The sequence below is a fragment of the Dipteris shenzhenensis genome, chromosome 14, assembly GCF_047967505.1.
Source record: "Dipteris shenzhenensis isolate YYH24624 ecotype China chromosome 14, Dip_SZ_1.0, whole genome shotgun sequence".
Lineage (NCBI taxonomy): Eukaryota > Viridiplantae > Streptophyta > Polypodiopsida > Gleicheniales > Dipteridaceae > Dipteris > Dipteris shenzhenensis.
Window position 1 is genome coordinate 107296 of NC_141609.1, and position 26555 is coordinate 133850.

Below are 26555 nucleotides of genomic sequence, written 5' to 3' on the forward strand. Positions count from 1 at the left end.
AAGAGGACCAGTGTTGCTTTCCTATTTCGAGGTTGGGAGCAAATCTTTGCAGGTAGCACAGCCAGAAGTGCAGGAGTGCACTGTTTCAGATTGAGACACCCTTCGCGGTGTGGCAAGAGCGCAGTATATGCTGCGGGTGAAGGCGAAGCCCTCAGTAACTTTATTTTTCTGATTTGAGGCCGTTTCGGGGCCCGTTTTGAAGGTGGAAGTTCTTCGCAGGCACTCAGAAAAAGGCCCTGTTATTGGCTGTGCGACCACTGCACGGCTAGTCGGTGGAAAGGTGCCATAGAAATTGCATCGTATGCCTGTGTGCAGAGATATTGGGAGTTGCAGATTCATGCTTGTTGCCTGTTGATGCAAAATTGTCACTAGGAAGTGACTGTGTGGTGAAATACCACTTTTGTCAGTTTTGTAGTTCTGCCTGTGTGAGGCAAAAGCTGTGTTTTTTGCAGTGATAGAATATTTTGCAGTGTTTTGCAATGGCATCTGATTCCCTTTCACAGATTGTCACTGAAAAGCTTGACAAGAACAACTTCCAGGCATGGAAGTTTAGAATGACGAATTTCTTGATGGGAAAAGGCTATTGGGAGTTCATTACAGGAAATGAAGAAGAACCTGTTCTTCCTAATGTTCCCAGTCAACAGGAAATGCAGGCATTCAAAGGATGGCATGAGAGAGCCAGGAAAGTTATGTACTGGCTGTCTATCAGTATTTCGGACTCCATGATTGTGCATATTCTGGATGTAAAGAATGCCTTCTTGCATGGTGATTTGCAAGAAGAGGTCTTTATGGAGCAGCCAGCAGGTTATGTTCATGCTACTCATCCTGAGTTTGTTTGCAGGTTGAAGAAAGCCTTGTATGGCTTGAAGCAAGCACCTAGAGCATGGTCTGACAAGATAGGACAGTATCTTGTCACTATTGGCTTTTAGATTTCCAAGGCAGATTTCTCACTCTATGTGAGAAAAACAGAGAAAGGGATTATGCTGCTGGTCATTTATGTTGATGATTTGATCATCACAGGTGATAGTGATGAAGATATCCTTCATGTGAAAATGCTATTGAGGCAGAAGTTTGAGATGAAGGATTTGGGAGAGCTGCGTTATTTCTTGGGCATTGAGGTGATTAGATCACCAACTGGGATACAGCTCTTGCAGAGGCAGTATGGATTGGACATGCTGTCCAAATATGGGATGACAGGCTGTAAGCCTATTTCAGTTCCTTTGGAGCAGAATGTGAAGCTAAGCACAGATGCAGGTGAGCTTCTGGAAGACCCTACTATGTACAGATGCATAGTAGGAAGTTTGATTTACATGACTATTACCAGGCCAGATTTGAGCTATGCTGTTGGGTTGGTAAGAACACTATATTAGAGAATTTGGGAAAATCCCAATTCCCACGAAATAAAATATAGTTACTTCAAAAGTAAAATTTGATGTTTTTTATTGAAACATTAGCTCCATTGAGGACCCAAGTTTCAATTATGTTGGGGGAGACTAGACCATGCACAATACTTTCCCAATTCCTAGAAACCCAAGCAAAAATCTTCCGTATGTTGCTATGGCAAAAGGCCTTAATAGATGTGAACATGGCTCCATGGCCAAAACATTTGTTGATTTACTAGTGAAAGAAAGATGTTTGTTGTTTCGTATGCATCAAAACCACAAAGAAAAGCCAATTTATAGATGTTGCGTTAGGAAGATTCATTGGAGTAAATTAAATATATGCAATAGGATTGTTATAGATCTTTGACATCCATCATATAAATGTGGTCTTCAAAAACAAAATTAAACTTGCAACAACTGTCAATTTTTATTTGGTATATTAGATGTATAAATTAATGTCAAATGCTTATGTTTCTATGTTGATAAATTGCAGTATTGACATATGCAATAGGATTATGGTAGAGCTTTGACATCCATCATATAAATGTGGTGTTCAAAAACACTGTTCCATCACAATAGAGCTCATGAAACTCTCCATCACAATAGAGCTCATGAAACTCAGAGACATGGTCTTGATAAAAACCTTTTTTTAAATTGCTTTCTTGTACTAAATATAATCAAAACCATTGACACATAGCCAATTTTTCACCACATTGTTTAACATAATCATTAACAATTCCATACTAGTATTCATACTCACAAAGTAGCTCATCTCCAAAGGAGATATCCTTTATGGTTTGCACAGTAATGTACCCATGGGCACTCAAATTTCCTTGTGACTTTTGAGCCCAAGGTGGTAGTTTAGGGATGTATACAAATATAACATTTGTTCTTTCTTTATAATACATTGAGCTATTTATATATCCAGCAATGTTTCCATACAATACATCTCCCACAATACATTTCACATCTGTCAATGGCTCAATGAATGGATCTTCAAACATTCCATAAGTCTTCATCCTTGGGAAAAACTTGAGGAGAGATCTCCAAGTATCATAATCATACTTTGGACCATTGTATACCATCAAATCTTGTTTTTTCTTGATGCTTGTATGTACAAAAAGACCATATCCTACCCCAGGTATTGTTGATTTCTTTACTTCATAATGGATGCCATTCATTTCGAACACGTGCTCAATGGGTATGGGCAATTTATGTTTCCATAAGCCATTGGATGTAGGATCAAAATTTGTAATAAGATAGCTCTTCAACTTTTCAGGACAATCTGCAACACCTATCATATGTTTAAAATCAAAGAATCATTCTTGTAGTGGAGGAATACAAACTCACATCATAAAGCACATAGCATTTTTTGGACAAGGTACTAACTCAATGTCTATTAATTCTTTCACAAAACAAATTGAAACATAATGTTTTGAAAATCAAATCTAACCAAATAGTGTCCAAATATAAATCAGAATGTAGGTACAAATGTTTTAGTTGAGCATTTGTGTTTGCAACTCTAATTAACAAGATCACTCACATTCCCTAAGGGTTGTCTATACAATAAAATCGAATCAAGTTGGCTAAGAATGCCCTTGCAGCATCGGCAGTGATTCCCCTTTCCTTGCATTCAAGAACCATAGCAAAGCGTTTTGCCTCACTATCTTTCAATGGCCCCATTTTGGCAATTTTTCCTAGCATGCATTCTTCCTCTTCATTCAATGTAACATGTTGAGCATGCACCATACTTCTTGTAGTAGGACAAGTCCCTCTCACTCTAGTTTTGGTTATAGGTGAAGTAATACCTTTCTCTGTGTCTTTTTTTGAACTTTGAGTAGACATATGAGATTCAACATTCATCCTTTCGAGAACTTCTTTGTTTTTTTCTTTGAATTCAAGGATCACTGGTTGAAAATAATAGAACATATCATGCCCTTCGACAATCGGAGCTTGACCAAATCTGTTAGAAGAGATGGCACTGCGCACATCTACTGCATCATCTAGCATCTGTAGGTATGGTAATAACTCATGAAGCAAAATAGAATCATCACAATCTATATCAAATTTTGTAGGGAAAATGCAATTTTCTGCTGGATTAACACAACCCGTGTAAGGCGAAACATCAATGAACACTGTTCTTGCTGGTTTGCATTCCTCTTTAAAACAACACCACACTCTCATTAATGGTTTAAACTCTGCTTCCACATTCATCCTATCTGGTCGAATGATTCTACTCTTTGTATGCTTGTGGCATGCCATCGCACCCCAAACCATGAAGAAATGTAACTTTCTGTTAACATGATGCTCCAAAGTGTCCAGCATGTGTTGCACCATGCCCTTTTCTCCTCCAGTGGACCAAATGCCAACATGGTAGTGATCGAGCAACCATTGTAGAAACTCTAAACACCCAAGGCGGAGAACAAGCCAATGCTTCCCATTGTGCAAGCTCATATGTTTATTTGACTTTGAAAAACAATGCTCGAGCAATAATCCTTTCAAATCTATTATCACTGCTAGTCTTATTTTTGTTCTCACCTCTTTCGACATTATTTCTGAGTGTGACATTATGTCTTCTCCTTTACCTTCTAAGATTTCTTCCTGCACCTTGGCTTCATACAATGACATTGCATCTTCTCCTTTACCTTCTAAGCTTGCATTCACATTTGTCAATGGAACATTAACTGCAGACATTGCATCCTCAACATTTTCAATCAACCATGTTGAGCTTGGAACTTGCATGCTAATGTTCAAATTAGGCACATAATGAATCATTGGATCAGGTGTCACATGTACAGGCAATGCTTCTAGCGATGTGAAATTGAGATGGCCAATATCTATTGATAAACAAGGAAATGAAATTCATAAGTAGAAACAAACTGAAGATAGAGATGGAAAACCAAATTGTCAAACTTTAGGTTGTGTGCTCTCAATGCAATTTGTTTGTGTGAAAGCATTCATGTTTTTCTTTTTCAAAACAAAATTGGAATACTAAAGAAAAGAAAGCATTCATGTTCATATGCTTAGTATACCCCCTAAAGTTGTTGAATCTATACCCTTTCAAGTTATTTTAATCCCCAAAATTACATATCCTTACAATGCCAAAAACCTTTGCGTAATAGATAGAGTGGAGTCCAACATTATCTAGCATTGCCCAAGTGTTCTCACTAAGAAAATATTTGGCCAAGTGGCCAAAACATATTTGTGCATTCATATGAAGTGAATAAGGATAGAAACAACAATTTACACTAATTCATTCATCACGATCAAGACTCAACACACTTTTTAACAATTATGAACTCATAAATAAATTTGGATGTGTATCATACTCCGAAGATATTACAACATGCAAACACATCTTTTCATGAAATATAGAAAATTAAACATATTCAAGAATACATATGAATGTTTGAATTATGGCAATGAGATAGAAGAAATTTCCAAGAAATATTAAAAGATATTTGGAACAAAATTAATACATCATATGGAGAATATAGCAAGATAACATATGGAAAACATGAACACCATATAAAAGGACAATTTCAAGGACCTGTTGCTTCCTCTTCTGTTTCCCAAAACTTTGAAGCGTGTTTTTGTAAATGCTCACGCTGCTCTTCATTGAAGGGTTGAAGCTCTTTTTGTCCTGGTATGGTATCAATTTCTTTATCCCCTCCACCTTCAATTGTATCATCTTCTTTTGGCACCCCCTCTATTGCCAATATTGGTTCTTGCAAGCCAGCCCATTGTCGAATTTCATGATTACTGTAAGCATACGTGCAACATATACTTTCAACCTTTGCCAACTCCTCATAAGTCTCAACAACTGAAACAACACGCCTCTTACAAGAAAGGGACTCTATTGCAGCAAGCCCCTTAGAGAACAAGTCCAATACATACTCATCTTCTCGACAGAAACCCATGATCATGTCTTTCATGATACTTGAACGTTTTCTTTTCAAGGACAATTCAATGTCAAATTCATCATCATCATCCTCGTCATCATCATCCTCATCACTTGATTCTTCTGCACCACTTGATTTTTCATATTTTTCATCTGCAACATATATTGATGGCTTACATTGTGCATTGGTATAGCGCTCAATATCATTGAAATGCTTTTCCTTGCTTACCAATACACAGGCAATTAAGCCATCCATAGATCCAGTGACAAATATATCTGCAGTTTCAAAATTAAGGCAACCGAAGTGTATTTTATATTGTCCGCATGTCTTATTTAATGCATTCTTCAAACATGATACATGGTCCATGGTCAAGAACACCACAAGAAGGAATTGCACTGGGGGAGAAGCGATTGTCATCAAGCTTTTCAACAAACACTCAAAGCGATCCTCATTCCAATTTCTACTTCTGCTTGGTCCATACATTACATCCAAAAAGGCAACCCCTATTGCCATTGGCTCTTGGTACACATTATGTATAAATTCCATTCCCTTCATGTTTGAACCGACTGTGTAGAACCTCCAAGGCCGGGTGGAATTCGGCCCATGACTTGCACCTTCACTTTGTCCCATAATCCACCTCAGATACCCCTTTGCAGCATCAGGCAATGGTGGAGTTTCCTTGCCCTGTTGAAGCTTCACTTTTAACCATGAGTCAGAGCAACCACGAATCCGATGATACAATTCTGGAGTAATTTTAAAATGTAATCTGCACTCATCCCAATTTTTTAACATTAAAGAAGGCCGTTCTGCAGATATAAACATATAAAGTTCTTCTTGTAGTGCAGCATCTCTCTTGATCTGCATAGCTCATCCTTCAATATCAAGAATCATGGCATCAGTCTTTGTTTTAGCTATGACTACTCTACCTTCCTTAATGTCACTTTGAATTTGACCAATTTGATCATCACTCAATCCACGCAAGCATCTAAACATTGAGACTGTGGGTTGCCTACGGCATTTTCCATCTTGTGAATATTTGCCTGCAATGTAATCCTCAAGGATGGAGATCCAACCATCATAAATGGCATCGCTTGTGATTATCATATGTACATCCTTCGTGGCAAAGCTATTGCCCAATGTTACCTTGCCAGTGTCAATGAAAGCCTGCAAAATATATGAATCCATTAGAATGCAATAATTATGAAACCGACTTGTAAAAAATGATTCATAATTAAAATCTGTACTTACATCCCAATTCTCACGATCTGGATGTCCTTTTGCAAGCCCTTGTTGTGCTTTCTTGGGTCTGTTAAAGAGAATCCATTGTCCCCTCACCTGCTTAAGTATATCAATGTATGGAGATTGTCTCAAGATATTTTGAGACTCCAGGTTTGCCATCTTTGATATCTCCACACAAAAGCGTGTAGGACAATTCACTACAATCCTCGCCTGGCGGGTGCGGTAGTAGTTCTTTCTTTGGGCCGTGCTGTTATCATCATTAGATGTGAATATTTTAGTAGCATATATTGAATGTTGTCCAGATAGTATCCAGTAGTGGCACTTGGTTAAATCCTTTTTATCTACCCTTTCCAGGGGCTGCTTTGTTTCAGGATTGAAAGGCATTAAATCCGCTACAGCAGCAGGAGGCCTAGAGTTATAACCGAAGTCTGCAGCAAGCTTCTCCACATGCTCTTTGTTCAACCCTCTATATACATAGCTTGGAGGAGCTTTTTGACATCTTGTAACTGGAATTGAAAATGTTGCATGCAACCCAAATGGGTAGTATTTTTCATATTCCACCAAACCTGATGGTTTCTTTTGCCCTTTCTTTCCTATGACCTTTCCACTTGGCTCCAATTCACTACCACTGCTTCTTTCCACAACTACTAGCATACCCTCTAGAGGTGTTCCTTCTTGTGGTACATCAACTATAGTTAGCTTTCCTTTCTTTGCCCCTTCTCTGCTACCACCTGGTGCTTGAACCACAGTCGATTTTCCTTTCTTTGTTCCTTCCCCACTATCTTCCCCACTCTTACGCTTCTTTAATGTTGCTGAAACTTTGCGATATGATTCAATGATTGTTGTCATTGTGTCAATTTCATTTCCATCAATTGATTCAACACTTATCCAACCTCTTGAGTGCATGTTGTCATCTACATCAGACTTCATACGAGATGCTTCATAATCATTGGGATCCAAGAGAAACTTCTTATTTTGATTTATAATGATCAACAATCCAATATCTCCCTCTTTTCCAACCACATCTTCAGTGATTTGATGTACTGATCCAACACAAGTGTATGCACTTTTATTAGGTAACAAAACAAATAAGTGAACTCGTGTCAACTGTGCTCCCTCAATACTATATATGTCAAAGTACCAAGGTATGCTTTTTTCTGCAAATCCACTTATAACTTTCTCAACCTTCTTCACATTTGTGTCTTTCCTGTAAAAAAACCCAAGCAATATATAAACTATCATCTTTATAATCTTTAATGTTAGACAAAACACATTATCGATAAACATATCTGAAATAGAATCTAGAATTGACACTAGACATAGTAGTAGATTTGGAAAGCACCAGATTCTAGGGAGATTTGGCCGCACTAGGGAGATTTGGCCGTGCGGCCAAATCTTGTGGGCTTCTTTTCATATGGGCTTCTTTCAAAGCACCAAAGTTTGGGGAGATTTGGCCTTGTGTCCAGATCTTGTGGGCTTCTTCCAAAGCACTAGGGTCTGGGGAGATTTGGCTGTGCAACCAAATCTTGCTAGCTTCTTTCAAATCAGTTAAATCTTTCTAGCTTCTTTTAAATCACTTGGATTTAGGGAGATTTAGCCGTGCGGCCAAATCTTGCTAGCTTCTTTCTAATCACGAGGGTCTATGGAGATTTGGCCGTGCAGCCAAATCTTTTCAAAGCACCAGGGTTTGGTGAGATTTGTGTGTGGTCAAATCTTGCTAGCTTCTTTCTAATCATAAGGGTCTATGGAGATTTGGCCATGCGGCCAATTCTTTTCAAAGCACAGGTTTAGGAAGATTTGGCCATGCAGCCAAATCTTTTCAAAGCGCCAGGTTTGGGGAGATTTGGCCGTGCAGCCAAATCTTTTCAAAGCACCAAGTTTTCAAAGCACTAAGGTTTGGGGAGACTTGGCTACGATGTGAAATCTTTCTAGCTTTTTATAAGTCACGAGGGTTTAGGGAGATTTGACTATGCGGCTAGCTTCTTTCTCATCATAAGGGTCTAGGGAGATTTGGCCGTGTGGCCAAATCTTTTCAAAGCAACAAGATTTGGGGAGATTTGGTTGTGATGCCAAATCTTTCTAGCTTCTTTTAAATCACCTAGGTGTAAAGAGATTTGGCCATGTGGCCAAATCTTGCTAGCTTCTTTCTAATCACGAGGTCTAGGGAGATTTGGCCATGCGGCCAAATCTTGCTATCTTCTTTCTAATCATGAGTATCTAGGAAGATTTGGCTATGTGGACAAATCTTTTCAAAGCAGCAAGGTTTAGGAAGATTTAGTTGTGATGCCAAATCTTTATAGCTTCTTCAAATCACCAAGGTCTAGGAAGATTTGGCCGTATGGCCAAATCTTGTATGTTTTGAAAGAAGCCAAGAAGATTTGGCCGCATGGCCAAATCTCCCCATTTAAAATTCAAAATTCAAATCTTAAGATTCAAATTTCAAATCTGAAAATTTCAAAATTCAAAATTCAAAATCTGAGATTCAAAATTTAAAATTCAAAATTCAAAATTGAAATTTTGAATCTTAGATACAAAATTCAAATTTCAAATTTCAAGATCTGAAAGTCAAATCATATAATAAAGACCCTACTTTCAAATCACACTTCGAGATTCCTACTTTTACAAGACTCTTTCTTTCAAATCGTGGTGTTTCGAAATGGAAAAAATGGAGAAGATGCAAGAATTAGGTACACTTTCGATTTCTTTCTTTTTCTTACTTGGATCATTGAGTAGCCATTGTTGTTCGTGAGCTTGTGCTATTTGGATTTCAAGCAATTGTAGGAGCTGTAGAGAGAGTAGCTCTAGCAATTGTAGGAGTTTTCTTTCTTGCTGGCAAACAGAAGAGGAGCCGAAGGGGAGAAGCACGGAGAGGAGAGCACCAGAGGGGAGCGAATGTCCGCTTTCGATTTGCAGCTCAGTCTGGAAAGATAAGTCCTAAATGTATGAAGAGCAACTTGTCAAAGCATACGGAGCGAATGTCCACTCCGGGGCGCGCAAAAATTTTCATCAAGAGGAGCGGCAGAAAGTTTCGTCAAGAGGGCATACAAGAGGGGATGGACTAGGAGAGGGGAGTGCAAAGAGGGGATTCCATAGCACATAGAAGGTTTTGCCAAGGGACAGGCAGAAGGATGAAGGAGCGGCAGAAGGATGGAGGACGCGCAGAAGGATGAAGGAGCGACAGAAGGATTGCCATTGGGACAATATTCTCTACATCACATGATGACATGTGCCAAGGTGTGCCCTTGGGAGAAAACAATGTATCAGTGGCGATCGATATTTGTATGGATGAAAGTGCACTTCTTCCATTTCCTACAATGGATGCATTCTTAGTTTATGAGGCTTTGGGTAGTGTTGTTCGTTGGAAAGCACGATCAATGAGTTGTGTGGACAATGTCAATGGAGCTATTGTACCAATGAATGATATAACATTAGATACCATTGACGTTGAACCTCTATGTGAATATGATGAGTTTTCCATTTGAGAATCATGGAAGGACAAGAAAGTCTTAATATGGGATGAGCAGAAAACCAAGAGCATTGCAGAGAGTGTTGTTTTGTATGTCTACCCATTTGAACCTATAAATTTTGAGATGCTTGGTGAAGGTAATCTAGGTGTGGGAATTGAAAAGTATCATAGTGATGTATCAGGCATCGATACCATCCACTTAATAAAATGGCCCATTGCACAAATAACCTTTTTAGATGGAACTTCATTAAGAATCGCTGACACCATGAATTCTTCAAGTGGTTCTCAGAAAAAGCACATGGAAGATGAGGACCCAATGGAAAAATCCACAAAAAAGAGGCGTTACTGCATGATAAAGAGAAAAGCTAAAAAACATGGCATGCCATTAGCATCATCTAGACTCACAAGGGATGCAATCATAAAAGTATCTATGATTGATTGTTGTAAACAAAATTGTTGTCAATTTGCCGATCGTCAAATGATATCCAAATTACGCATAGAGTATTGGGGCCAAAGTTTGGAGGCTCGCACCAATTATGTATATGACACTCTTGGGGTTGCTTGTCGAAAAGGTGACAATGGGCAGTTCAAATATGTCTTTTCATTGAATGGTATTCAAGTTTGTTGTAGAGCATGGTATGAAATGCATGGTATTCCAAAAACAACATTTTATCGATACAGGGAGCAATTTGAAATTGGTATACGAAGGTGCATACATGGTAATAAAGGAATCATGCGGAGAGGTTGGGACCACACAGAACTGGGTAGAGCCATAATCCAAGATTTTGTGGATAACAATTCTGAGCGTATGCCACACAAAAGTAGAACACTTCAGGATGGATCAAGGGAAACACAGTTGGTGATACCGGATGTATACAAGCAGGTTGATATTCTCTATGAAGTTAACATGCAATTAAAGCATAGTTTGGGTTGTAAAGAGATGTCAACTTCCACATTCAACCGCATATGGAACTCTGAATTCAAGCATGTAACTTTGTCAAAAACAAGTGAATTCTCTAAGTGTGGTTTATGTAGTGCACTCAAGGCTCAGCTTGTAGCGACAAAATGCCAAAATGAACGTAATAAGTTGATGGAAGATAGAAGAAAACACATGTTACAACAAAAAAGTTGTAGAAATGTGTACTACACTTGGCGCAGATTTTCTGAAATGTATCCTCAGACATACTTGTGCATTATCCATAATAAGATGGAACCAAAGAAGACAGCCATCCCTAGATTACGCAATCGTTCAAAGGACACAGACAAGTCCTTTCAACTCCCAGTGGCTTTGACTGGCATGATAACACATGGACATGGTCAAGGACGTTATGGTCACTTTTCTTTATCCTTGTGGCCATCGGATCCTAACTTCACGATTGGTTCATTGGCTTTGTGTTTGAGAAATCTTGAAAGATTTGATAACCATGCACTTGGAGATTTAGTACATGATGGGATGCCAAGGTCTGACAATGCTCTGCTAAATGCACTAACCTCAAGAGAAGCATTGGATTCTCACTATGTTTCTAATGGCAAGCAACAACTTCATCTTGGAGCAGTGGGTGGAACATTAAAAGACCTTGGACTTGGAAGTTCCCATCAAGAAAATCCTTATAAGAAACTACCCGAACACCTATTGTTGCAGTTGGATAATTGTGGTTCTGAAAACAAGAATAGGTACTTGTTTGCATACCTATCATTACTTGTTGCTCGAGGGATTTTCAAGTCAATTCAATTGGGATTCTTGATGGTTGGGCATACACATGAGGATATTGATGCAATGTTTAGCAGGTTTTCAGAGAGGTTAAGAACTAGCCAAACATTGACATTTGCACATCTCATGGATACTTTTAGACAATGTGAGGAGTCTTCTCCAATGCCATTTTTGGTAACGGAAGTCCCTAATTTCAAGAGCTATGTTGATGGATGCCTATGCGATGGGAAAGATTCTTTAGTGGGACACGCAAAGCCTCTCCAATTTCGGTTCTTTATGCAAAATGAAGTTCCTATCATGCAATATAAAGTGCATCCATGATCATTAGATTGGCAACCAAGTGAAGGTGGCATTGAGTTGTGGAAGAGACATCCGGATGGTCATCCAATGCTACCAAGTGGAGAGCCGCCTTATGTAACCATGTTCAAGTATGTGAAGGATCACTTAGATATGATAGTTGGTATCAAGGAGTATGTACGCTTTTGGGGAAAATGGGCACACCTGCAAGGTCCAGATGCATCTTTCACAAAGTTTTACAAGCCAGTAGTGAAGTACTGGAAGAACATGATTGATGAGCTTGATAAACCAAACAATAGTGTAGAGGGCATGTACGAGAGATTTTGGCCAAAGACGCAACATATTGATTGTGTGCAAGTATTTGATAATGAAAACGATGAGTTTCAAGGAATTGAAGAGTTGAATGATCATTACTGTGGACCTCAAAGGAAAAAGCCAAAACAATCATTTGATCCAATGGTTGATGTACAAAAAGGACGCTTTCTTTTGGTCCGACCAGCAGAAAAAATTTACCCAATTTGGCTAGGCATTGCTCAAGCTGATGTACAGAAGGATAATAAATGTAAAAATTTGAAGAAGGTTTTCATACAATATTGGGCACCTATATGCAAAAGACACAATGCTGAAATTGAGGAGGTGTATGCAGATTGTTGGAACAAGATTTGGATGTGCAATAAAGGTGATCCTCCACGTTGGGAATCTGTTGATGCTATTGTATGGTCATGGGTTCCAAAATGTAACCTCTCGAAGAAGGTTTCCTCGAAGAGCAGCAACCTCCCCATCAAGGTGAAGATACCAACCATTGCACACAAGCGAGCTTTATCCAATTTGGCTCATAGAACAGATTCTGACTCTGATGCTGACTCCACAATGGAGTGAAGGTACTTGAAAAGCATGACTTTTTTTTCCTTGCACAATAATAATTTATTTGAATACTGACAAATATTTGGAAGGTATGACATTGATCTTTTTTCTTTATCTTTTTTTCTGCAGACCATTGCTTTGTGGTTGCAAGTTTTGCACACTCGACAAAATATCAAGGACTAGTGTTGCATTCTTACTTTTTCTCCAACTAAACTAAAATGGTGTTTTTAAACACCACCTATTTTTGAGAAGAGGCAAAAAATGCTTCATTAAACTCAAACATATGATGTTTTTTTCTCGGCTAATGCAGAACAGGCACACTCCAAATTGTGAATTTCATATACACGGCCAAATCCAGGGAGAAAGTCAATGGAGTGCACTCAATGCATTGTAATTGTAACCCCTCAAAACATACCATGCATTGGTCGAAACCTCAACATTTGACATTTTATTTATGTTGATGCAAACCATGCACATTTGCAAGATTTGGATGGACTCCCAAATCTATGGGAAAAATCAATGAAAAACATTGAATGTTACATAATTACAACCCCTCAAAAGTTCCCAAATTATCAGGATTTTCCCAAATTCTCTAATATGGTGTTTAAGTCAGTTTATGCAGGCTCCAAGGAAATCGCATTTGGATGCGGCTAGACGCATACTAAGGTATGTGAAGTCCACATTGCAGTATGGACTATTTTATGAGGCTGGGGTTCGGATACAGTTGCATGGATACACTGATGCTGATTGGGCTGGTAGTATTTCTGATAGATGATCTACCAGTGGATATGTGTTCTCTTTTGGGAGTGCTGCAGTCACTTGGAGCAGCAAGAAACAGCCTACAGTTGCCTTGTCGAGCACAGAGGCTGAGTACAGGGGTGCAGCAATGGCTGCATGTGAGGTAGCTTGGTTGCATAAGCTACTTTATGATATGCATCAGTGTACAGATGGGCCGGTTGTCATTCATTGTGACAACATGAGCAGTATACATTTGGCAAAGAACCCAGTCTTTCATGCTAGAACAAAGCACATTGAGGTGCATTATCACTATGTGCGGGAGAAGGTTTTACTAGGTCTTATTGATCTAGTTTATGTCAGCACAGAGGATCAGGTAGCTGACATATTCACGAAAGCATTGGGCGCAGAGAAGCTGCGCAAGTTCAGAGACCTGCTTGGTGTGCAGGATTTGGGATTGAGCTCGAGGGGGAGTGTTGAGATATCGAGCTCCACTCGCGATATGCCAGGGTGACTGTTATGGATTTATGTCACCGACTTGTTAGCTGGAGATGCGGTTGGTATACCGCCCACGAATAATAGCTGGATGATAGCTATCCTTATCTACTCTAGTTTGTGGCTTAGTTAGTATGCCACCTTAGTTAGTTGAGTTTGGTTTGAGACCCACATATAGGGTTCTTCTATTTCTTTGTATTTGAGTTCTTTTGGCTTTCACAACTAAGAAGAGGAAAACTGTTTCCAGCCTCCACCTTTGTGTGTATTCCCCCATTGTGCATGTGAGAAAGCCACAAGTGAGACTCCTTCCCTCTCTCCCACAATCTTCACATGGTATCAGAGCCTTGTTCGTGGTAAGGAGCTCAAGAAAGCAAGCCAAGTTCGTGGTGTCCTGGTAAGAGGACCAGTGTTGCTTTCCTATTTCAAGGTTGGGAGCAAATCTCTGCAGGTAGCACAGCCAGAAGTGCAGGAGTGCACTGTTTCAGATTGAGACGCCCTTCGCGGTGTGGCGAGAGCGCAGTATATGCTGCGGGAGAAGGCGAAGCCCTTAGTAACTTTATTTTTCTGATTTGAGGCCGTTTCGGGGCCCGTTTTGAAGGCAGAAGTTCTTCGCAGGCACTCAGAAAAAGGCCCTGTTATTGGCTGTGCGACCATTGCGCGGCTAGTCGGTGGAAAGGTGCCACAGAAATTGCATCGTATGCCTGTGTGTAGAGATATTGGGAGTTGCAGATTCATGCTTGTTGCCTGTTGATGTAAAATTGTCACTAGGAAGTGACTGTGTGGTGAAATACCACTTTCGTCAGTTTTGCAGTTCTGCCTGTGTGAGGCAAAAGCTGTGTTTTTTGCAGTGATAGAATATTTTGCAGTGTTTTGCAATGGCATCTGATTCCCTTTCACAGATTGTCACTGAAAAGCTTGACAAGAACAACTTCCAGGCATGGAAGTTTAGAATGACGAATTTCTTGATGGGAAAAGGCTATTGGGAATTCATTACAGGAAATGAAGAAGAACCTATTCTTCCTAATGTTCCCAGTCAACAGGAAATGCAGGCATTCAAAGGATGGCGTGAGAGAGCCAGGAAAGTTATGTACTGGCTGTGTATCAGTATTTCGGACTCCATGATTGTGCATATTCAGGATGCAAATACGCCAAAGGAGGCATGGGATACTTTGGCAAAAATGTATAGCACAAATACACAAGCCAAGAAAATGCAACTCAAACAGGAGTTGCACAATGTGCAGAGAGAAAATTTGAGCATAAATGACTACCACATGAAAGTGAAGAAAATTGCAGATGCACTTCCTTCCATTGGGTCGCTAGTGGATGATGACGATTTGGTTTCTGTGACCTTGAATGGTCTAGGAAAGGACTATGCACAGTTCCGGACATCCATTGCCGTCCGTGAAAAATTTCCAGATTTTGAGGAGTTGATTGCTCTTCTAATTTCTGAAGAGCAGAGAAATGGGGGTGCATCTTCTTCAGCAAGAACTTCAAAAGAAACTGTCTTCTACTCAAATGCTGGCAGAGGTAGAGGCAGAGGTAGAGGAGGCTGATCTGCAGGCCGTGGTAGAAATCAGAATATGTAGCAAATGCAAGAAAACCAGTCCTATGCAGGAGGACGTGGTAACTCTAGAGGCAGGGGGAGCCAAAGAGGCCGTGGTGGATGGCAGAGAAGCCAAAATGCAAACAGCAATGTTGAATGCTACTATTGTGGCAAAATGGGTCATATGGCTAAGGACTGCTACAAAAAGCAGAATGACATTATGAATGGAAAATTGCAGCAAGGCAATTATGCATCTTCTAGCAGGCAGGGTGATGATAGAAATGAGCATCTATTTATGGTGCAGCATATGACCAATTCTGTGACAAGTGCAGAAGAACAAAATGATGTGTGGTATGTTGACTCAGGTGCGTCAAACCACATGATAGGTCATGCAGAATGGATGCAAGATGCAAGGAAAATGGAAAAGCCAGGATTTGTGGAGACTGGTGATGATACTGCACATCCTATTGTGCAGATTGGCAAAATTCCTTTGTCTATGTAGGATGGGAAAAAGAAATACTTGTCTGATGTATTTCATGTCCTGAACATCACCAAGAACCTGGTTTCTATTGGTCAGATGGTTGAGCAGGGCTTGCAGGTTAGATTTAATCCTCATGGATGCTTTGTTGAGGATATGAAAAATAATGGTTGCTTGATAGCAAAAGGAAAGAAATAGGGCAGGATGTTTACGTTGGATGCAGACATGCCTGAATTGAGTGCAGGAATGTTTGCACATGGGACCGGTGTAGTTGCAGATATTGATATCTGGCACAAACGCATTGGTCATGTTAATATACAGCGACTTCAAACTGTGTAATCTGCACACTTACTCCTTTCATTTGCTTCTCAACTTCTTCCACATGCTTAGAAAGCAAGCTAAATGTTGTGTATAATGCATTGATTCGATTTGCTATTGAAAATTAAAGAAATACATGTTTTCCACAAAGGTTTGTGATGTATTAAGCCAGGATCAATTTTGCAGGAAACAGCCAAAATTAGAAAGAATATACAAAAATAAGAGATGCAATTGTCACCAAGCAAAGCGCCCAAGATTCAGAAAATTTAAATGGAGATCCTCCAATTTTCGATGCCCAAAAAGGTATGCAAGACGCCACAAATATTTCAATAGGGTAGGAGGAGGTAAATGTTTTGTTTGTGGTAAAAGAGGGCATTTTGCCAATCAATGTCCCCAAAAGATAGGCACAAAGAAAGAAAGGCAAATCAAAAGTCTTTTCTCCATTGCTCGTCAGCCTGAAGCATGGGAGATAATTTCATAAGCTAGTTCAAATGATTCATGTGTATGAAATATCCGAATCAGACACATCAGAATGCCTATCTTGTGCTGACTTGCATGAGCTATTCACCAGTGAAGATGAAGACCAGTTTATGTATGTAGCTATGGAGATGCTTGAAGAGACAGAAGAAGAAGAAGAGCAACCATCAAAACCTCCTAGGTATTCTCACCAAAGAGGAAGAGGCAGAGGCAAGGAGAAAATGCCTTAAGTTTCCCACTACTCCTATAAAGATAAAGATAAAGATCCTCTCCAAAATCCTCCATCTATTCATGGTCCTTCGTTTTTTCATAGAGGACATCAAGCCCATCCAGCAGCAACACGGGCGCCTTCTCATTATGACAAATTGGAAGCACTCCTTGTCTCTACCCATCCCCTAGATATTAAAGCACAAGCAATGTTTGCAAAACCTCAAGGAGAACAACACAGAGCAGAGCAACCCCAATAGCAAAGAATGGTAAGAGATCTCCCACATGAATCTTCAATAGCAAATCAAATCAATGCGTTATCAACATCATTTAGCTCGCTTTCTAAGCATGTGGAAGAAGTTGAGAAGTAAATGAAAGGAGTAAGTGTGCAGATTAGCAGTTTGAAGGTAGGTTAGAGACAATCCAAAATCCAAAAAAGCCAACTCTAAAGCTTACTTCTGGGGATCTGCTAAAAGATATGATGAAGACTAATCAAGACAATGGGGGAAAAAAAGACCATGAAGATAAAAATCATGATGCACCCTCCTGGGTATGAACCATATGAGTTAACAGCATTCGTAGATTCAGGAGTAGAGTCAAATCTTTGCAAATACAATGCCATTCCTGAAAAGTTTTGGAATAAAGTTCCAAAGAACAAGGTTTTAAAGGGCAAAACTGCAGGAGGTGGTACTATAAAATCCTATTTGATATCAAGAAAATTCCCAATCAGTATCATGGGACAAAATGCAGAATTAGGTTATATGTTGAGGTGAAAGGTCTAGATATGAAACCCTCATCTGAGTTTGCTACTATCTACATCCGATCTTGCTGTTTCTTGGTGAATACGATAAATCCTATCCCAAAAAATGTTCCTAACAAAGAGGAATGCATTCTGTTTGGACAATCTCATGGAGATGTAGTACCGTTTAAATATGATGATGTGGTTTTGGGTGGTAGCAAGCTAAGGGTGTCCACTTCCGAACCACTTTCGGGTGAGTGTGACACCCGCTCGAGTGAAAATACAAAGGTTTTGCTCTCGTTTTGCTTCGATCTGCAATACCTTGATCAAGGTATTAGTTCCAATGAAAATCACACACGAGGACAACCGAGCCAAGCCAATACCTCGATCGAGGTGCTGGGCTTTTTTCACCGGACCGAGCCTATACCTCAATCGAGGTTTGCTGGCAAGCCACCTATACATGCCACATCTACCTCGTTCGAGGTATCGTGGCAATCCAGCTACACCTCGATTGAGGTAACGTGGCATGTCCAGCTATACCTCGATCGAGGTATGTGCCATCCGACACGACAGCTGACATACCTCAATCGAGGTATGCTGGACCGATGACTTGGCCGCATGTCGAATACATCAATCGAGACATGTGGCATCCGGCTGCTGCTGACATACCTCGATCGAGGTATCGTGGCATGTCTATATCTCGATCGAGGTAGATGTACCGAGATGTATGGGCATGTCAAAATACCTCGATCGAGGTATCGTGGCATGTCTATACCTCGATCGAGGTATGATGGAGCGATATGTATGTTGCATGTGAAATACCTCGATCGAGGTAGGGAAACCCTAAATTTTCTTATAAAAGGAGAGCGACCCCCCTCATTCTGCATACCTCGATCAAGCTTCTCCTCATCGATCGATTTCGGATTTGCGAGACGTGGACAGAATTGCGCCAGCGACGGAGAGCAACCGATAGACAGCGACGGAGATCGACGGAGCGGGAGAGTCTAGGTAGGGTTTTTTTATGTAGCTTTTTTTTTTGGCTAAAATTTATTTAAATTTTAGTTTATAGGAATAATTATAAAATTTTTCTAAATTTCAAATGCATTTTAAAGTTTTTTTGAAATTTTTGAATTACGACATTTTTTATTTAAAATGTGAAAATGAAAAAATTTTGTTTTTTAACATTAGAGCTATTTTTATTAAATAAAAAAATTTTAATTTAAAATGTGAAAATGTAAAAATTATTGTTTTTTAAAATCATCTTTGAAATTAAAGAGATTAAAGTTATTTTTAAATTAGAGCTATTTTTATTTAAATTTAAAAACGTTTAAATTTTAGTTCACATGAATAATTATAAAATATTTTTTAATTTGAAAGGCATTTTAAAGTTTTTTTTAAATTTTTGAATTACGACATTTTTTATTGAAAATGTGAAAATGTAAAAATTCGATTTTTTAAAATCATCTTTGAAAAAAAAGAGATTAAAGTTATTTTTTAAATTAGAGCTATTTTTATTTAAATAAAAAATGTTTAAATTTTAGTTCATAGGAATAATTATAAAATATTTCAAATTTCAAATGCATTTTAATTTTTTATTTAAAATGTGAAAATGTAAAAATTAGGTTTTTAAAAATCATCTTTGGAAAAAAAGAGATTAAAGTTATTTTTTTTAATTAGAGCTATTTTTATTGAAATAAAAAAACGTTTAAATCTTAGTTTATAGAAATAATTATAAAATATTTCTAAATTTGAAATGCATTTTAAAGTTTTTTTAAATTATTTTTGGAATTACGTAATTTTTTATTTAAAATGTGAAAATGTAAATATTTTGTTTTTAAAATCATCTTTTTAAAAAAAGAGATTAAAGTTATTTTTTAAATTAGTGCTATTTTTATTTCAATAAAGAAACGTTTAAATTTTAGTTTATAGGAATAATTATAAAATATTTCTAAATTTGAAATGCATTTTAAAGTTTTTTTAATTATTTTTAGAATTACGTAAATTTTTATTTAAAGCGTGAAAATATATATATTTTGTTTTTTGAAGTCATCTTTTAAAAAAAAGAGATTAAAGATATTTTTTTAATTAGTGTTATTTATATTTAAATAAAAAACGTTTAAATTTTATTTTTAAAAATGATCTTTTTAAAAAAAAAAAAAAAGAGTTTAAGTTAGTGAAGTTTTTATTTAAATCTCAAAAAATATATAATTTGTTTTTTAAAATAATCTATTTAAAAAAATTTATAACTGAAGTTTACAAATTATTGAAGTTTTGAATTTAATATAACGTTTAAATTTTGTTTTTAGAAATCATGTATCAAGAACAAGAAAATAAGAATTTTGTTAAAATAAGAAAATCATGTATTAAAAACAAGAAAACAAGAACAAGAAAAAGAGAGATTAAAGTAGGTTTTATGTTATTTTTTAAATTGGTGCTATTTTTATTTAAATAAAAAAACGTTTAAATTTTAGTCTTCAAAACCATCTTTTAAAAAATCATCTTTTATGTGGAATATTATAGATTATATAGTTGGTTAAGAGTTGTTTCATAATTTAGGTAGAGTAAATAGGCTGTATAAAACACCACATGGGCATTATCCCTAAAACACCACACCACATGGGCAAAGACCCCAACACTAGAGTGGTTAGATGCATAAGCGTATGGCTAATTGGATCTTCTAAATGCACCAGTGCATCGAAAACACATACGTAATTTATGATTGTCCAAAGGTCTACTCTCTCCCCAAGCATGGGAACCAAGTGATGATCTATAGGAATGGCCACTAGTTGAGGTGGATTGCCCAACCAAAATAGATAATATTGAAAAGGCCTAATTATTTTCTCAAAGTTCTTGCTTTAAAAGGTCTGTAGTGTCAACCCGCTCTCTTTTTTAATGTGTAGTCGGAGAAATACTAGATGCGCCTTGCTTGTGTATCGTTCAAAGTAATGTATTAGGTATCCTTCTATCTCCTCCATATCTATTGCAAACCCAAGGCAGTAAAGCATTCAAAGAAGGTCTTATTAACCAAACCTCTCTACTATCTGTCCTTAGTATAGGGGCCATAAGTGGACAATGTGGTCCTTACACCACATGTGGAAAAGTTTCATATTGGATAAAAAGTAAAAAAAGGGAAACATATAAGGAAAAAATATTTGAGACATCTAAGTTTAAAAATGCAACAACTAGAGTTTGGAAAAATTTTAATCAAAATTAAGAATTTTTAATAATATTGAGTTTGATAAACATAATATTGAGCCACACATTTGGCCCATCTATCGGTAGGTGCATAGGATGATCCCAATGACATCCTACCTCATCAAGGAGTACGTACAAATAGTCTTCATTATGTAAATAGATTATAAGTCATATTGAATAGAATATTATTTTCATTATCCAAATAGAATATTAATTTCCATGTGTTTTTTTTGTGCATGCGCTAGCCAGCACACAGGTTCTGGCACCACTATTCGTATCCAGATAGAGATTCTGAGAGCTGAGATGAGGGCACTGCAAGATGCTAGGGCACCCCCTCACTTGGTTGCGAGTCTAGATTCAGTTATTGAGGCTCTGGGTCCATTGGACACAGTTGAGGACATTGTGGATAGCTTTCAGGCACAGGCTGGCAGAGATCACTGATGATGGCTTGGATTGGAGAGCCATTCGACAGTTGTTTGAGCATGAGTCACATCACAGGTAGGCCTTAGAGGATATGTTTTGGGATGGTCACACCAAGGCGATGCGACCACCATCAGGGCTCCCCTTCCATATTTTACGTTGTAGGCACCCCATCATAGCAGCACACATTTATCCGAGATATCTCGCTGTGAATGGTGGTCGATTGCCTCACAACCGTCAGATAGCCAGGTCATTTGCCATGCAGCTATACGCTGAGTCTGTGCTTGGTCATCGGGTAGACTACCTTAGTACCCGTCCAGGATCAGGAGCGGGACATGGTAGGATGGGGCATCAGGAGCATCAGATTGCAGGTGTTCGGCATTGATGCGAGGCACCAGAGTTGCACACCATCCCTGCACCGGCATTGCGAGCTGTTGGAGGACAGATTAGGGAGGATGTTCATTCAGTGGCATCATCCTTGCAGCACATGGTCTCTGCCCTATCGAGATCACTTTCGATTCCACCTCCCCCACCTCGATCATCGATGGAGCCTCCCACATCTACACCACCTCCCAATCTACACTGCCTCAGCACGAGTTGGAGGCTTGAGACGCACGGATTGCAGAGTTGGAGGCATTGTTGGCTGAGTCTAGGGACGAGGTTAGTTATTTTGATTATGTTAGTTTATTTTTTTGTAGCGTGTTTTGAAGTTTTTTGGTTAATTCTCACCATGTATGCGACATGTTTGCATTGCAGGCACATCTATTGCATCAGGATATGGAGTCTCGTGCACGACTGTTGCAGACAGATTTGGAGGAGCAGAGGATTCGGACATGCATAGCATACCATCGTGCAGAGCACTATATTTTGCGTTGAGGCATATTAGTCGTGATCCATCTCGCCATAGGATCGACCCCAGCATGGCTCTATACCCCGCTCCTCCTGTAGATGTGCTAACTAGAACACCCATAGATGCAGCAGTCATAGCCAGGCTTCCTACTGCCACTTGCGTCCTTTGCCACGAGGAGTTTGACACCGTAGGGTGGTTTGGACTAGGATGCGGCCACATCGCACATCTCCATTGCATGACCTACCACATGGTGGCACGATCAGTGTGCCCTGTATGCTTTGCTGACATTGATGTGGCTACATATAGAGGACTAGGCATGGATGATCGATATCCTGGTCATCGTCAGGCCATTGATCCATTCGCCCACGTAGTCTTGATAGAGCACTACAAGGAGGAGGCACAGAGAGCGTTGCTGATGTAGGAGGGTTCTGATACATCGGTGGTTGTAGCGTACGTTCCACGACGCTTTTCATATGGTGATTTCATGCCAGGTGACGAGGCACGAGCAGAGGAGGCACACTGTATTGAGCGAGAGGTAGAGCTGTAGACATCATTGTAGCAGTGGGTGGAGTAGCAGCTTGGGCGGGGCCGAGCCAGCGTCTTCTACATGTAGAGACGATTACTCGTGCTGGATTTGAGGCACGAGTATTCGCAGATGCACGGCTATGGGAGCTGAGACGCTCATACATAGAGGAGGCGAGGGAGGCAGAGATGCCAGCGGTGGCGCATGTAGCATGCCCTCCTCTTCATCAGGATGAGGCTGGCCCATCTCATGCAGGTGATGAGGCTGGCCCATCTGATCCGGCTTTGCCTGAGGGCACACAGCGGACGGTTGGGCAGCGGATCATACAGGAGCCACGTCAGCGTTCCACTAGAGGATCATATGTGGAGTTATCAGATTCTAATTCAGGATGATTGTTTAGGCTTCACACATTTCTTGTTTAGGGATGCACTTCTGCATGATGATGATGATGATGTACAGATTCATTTTGGTACTTTCATGATATTGTTCTTACTTTTATGATGTATGAGCATTTTCGTACTTTCATGATGTTCTTCACACTTTGTTTATCTCAGTTTATAGTTTGTTCAAATCTAACATAAACATTTAAAATTAGGAGTATGATTTTGAATTTCGAATATCTCAATTCACACATCTAATAGGTATTTAAAAAAGAATGCCATGTGAAGTAATTGTAAACATTAAGTATTGAAAAAGTGTTCAAGTTCCAACTTTATCATTTTGAATATCATATTGAATTTCGTATATATCAATGCTTGCAATTATTACACTAAACCTAAGAGCCGTGCGAAGTTTCATCCCCATGTGCGTATTTAAAATTAAGAGTATGATTTTGAATTTCAAATATCTCAATTCACACATCTAATACATAATGTATTTAAAAAATAATGCTGTGTGTCGTAATTGTAAACATTAAGCATTGAAAAGGTGCTTGCAAAAATGTATGCATTATACCTTCCACGTGGCGCATTATACCTTCAACGTGGCGTATACCAAATCAGTTGGAGACCAAATCTTGCGTGGATATATGTCTAGGGTAGCCTAAGAGCCATGTGAAGTTTCATCCCCAATAGGGTTTAGGATTTAGGGTTCAGGGTTTAGGCTTTAGGGTTTAGTCATGCTAGTAGGGATTGTAAAAATGTATGCATTATACCTTCTACGTGGCGCAAACCAAATCAGTTGGAGACCAAATCTTGCGTAGATGTACGTCTAGGGTAGCCTAAGAGCCGTGTGAAGTTTCATCCCCAATAGGGTTTAGGATTTAGGGTTCAGGGTTTAGGGTTTAGGGTTTAGTCGTGCTAGTAGGGATTGTAAAAATGTATGCATTATATCTTCTACGTGGCGCAAACCAAATCAGTTGGAGACCAAATCTTGCATGGATGTACGTCTAGGGTAGCCTAAGAGCCGTGTGAAGTTTCATTCCCAACAGGGTTTAGGATTTAGGGTTCAGGGTTTAGGGTTTAGGGTTTAGTCATGCTAGTAGGGATTGTAAAACTGTATGCATTATACCTTCCATGTGGCGCATACCAAATCAGTTGGAGACCAAATCTTGCGTGGATGTATGTCTAGGGTAGCCTAAGAGCTGTGTGAAGTTTCATCCCCAACAGATAAGTCCACGTGCCTATTTCATTAGTACATGCGCCATTTTTCATACGTAGTCGTGCTAGTAGGGATTGTAAAAATGTACGCATTTGTCCTTCCACGTGGCACATACCAAATCAGTTGGGCACTAAATCTTGCGTGAATGTATGTCTACAATAGCCTAAGAGCCATGCAAAGTTTAATCTCCAACAGATAAGTCCACATGCATATTTCGTTACTACGTGCACCATTTTTCACACGTAGTCATGCTAGTAGGGATTGTAAAAATGTATGCATTATACCTTCCACGTGGCGCAAACCAAGTCAGTTGGAGACCAAATCTTGCGTGGATGTATGTCTAGGATAGCCTAAGAGCCGTGTGAAGTTTCATCTCCAACAGATAAGTCCACGTGCGTATTTCATTAGTACATGCACCATTTTTTATACGTAGTCGTGCTAGTAGGGATTGTAAAAATGTATGCATTTGTCGTTCCACGTGGCGCATACCAAATCAGTTGGGCACCAAATCTTGCATGGATGTATGTCTATGGTAGCCTAAGAGCCGTGCAAAGTTTAATCTCCAACAGATAAGTCCACATGCATATTTCGTTAGTACGTGCGCCATTTTTCACACGTAGTCATGCTAGTAGGGATTGTAAAAATGTACGCATTATACCTTCCACATGGTGCATACCAAATCAGTTGGAGACCAAATCTTGCATGGATGTATGTCTAAGTGGCCTAAGAGTCGTGCGAAGTTTCATTCCCAATAGATAAGTCCACATGCGTATTTTGTTAGTACGTGTGCCATAGCTTTGCCGCAGTCGTGCTAGTAGGGATTGTAAAAATGTACGCATTGTACCTTCCACGTGGCGCATACCAAATCAGTTCAGACCAAATCTCACGTGGATGTATGTCTAGGGTGGCCTAAGAGTCGTGCGAAGTTTCATCCCCAACAAGTAAATCCACACGCGTATTTCGTTAGTACATGCATGAATTTTCTTAGTCACGTTTTTAAAATGTCCTAAAGCACAAAACAAATTACAACATTACTACTAATAAAAAAATTTTTGTTTTATAAACACAACAAATCCCATTGAGAAGACATCGGACATCATGTATAAAATAGAATCTAATACAATGATGTGTATGAACGTGTATACATCCATCATAGTGAAATACAAAATATGAGTCCATGAAAATTACAATGGTACGGTCACACATTGAGCCTATACATATCGAATACAAAAAAGTGTAATCAACTAGTGATACCCAATAAAAATCAATCTAATCAATTGATGATCCCAAAAAATATGATATGTAATGTGCTACTCCTCAGGATCAGCTCTCATGCCAATAGTTGCAAGTATGCTCTTGTGATCCACCACTGCAAGGTGCCATCGTGGAGTGGACGTCGCCTTGCGAGTGTGAACACGACTCAAAGTAATCTTGATCCCAACAACAAGATGAGAATACATGTATGCCTCCTGATCCGCCATGTACTCCTAGAACTCAATATAGCAACCACGCCTCTGTATCTGCTGAAAATAGTGGCCACCTACGATCATGCTATGAGATTGAAGTGCATCCCATGCCCATCCACTGTATCCTCATTTAGCACACTCTTCAGCATAGAGCATCGCAACAAGTAATAATCCACACCCTCCTCATTGCCCTCCGAAGCAATAACCGCGAAGATATCACCAATATGCAAAATATCTATAAGCTGGTCATAATCTCTAGAGGAACTGAATCCCGCATCCTGATCATCATGTACCTCCTCCCAAGGCTAGAAGGGAGAAAGCACTCGCCGTACCCATGGATCGGCCCATGGTATCATGGAGCACCCTCCCCAATCATCATCAATGCATGCAGAGCAAAAACATGCAAACCGTCGAGAAAAGATCACAGGGTGAGACTCACCTATGCTCCTGATGGAATGGAAATCAAGAGTGCTAGGCATAGAATGACAATCAAAAGGCCTAGACCGATCAAGACTCCCAATGTCCACACACCAAAAATACCGGCTCACCACCCTATTGTCACATGACTGAAATGAGGAGATAGCACTAGTGGATAAGTGCTGGCTGCACCACCGCACCACATCATGTGCATCCTTGAAGCGATCGGCAC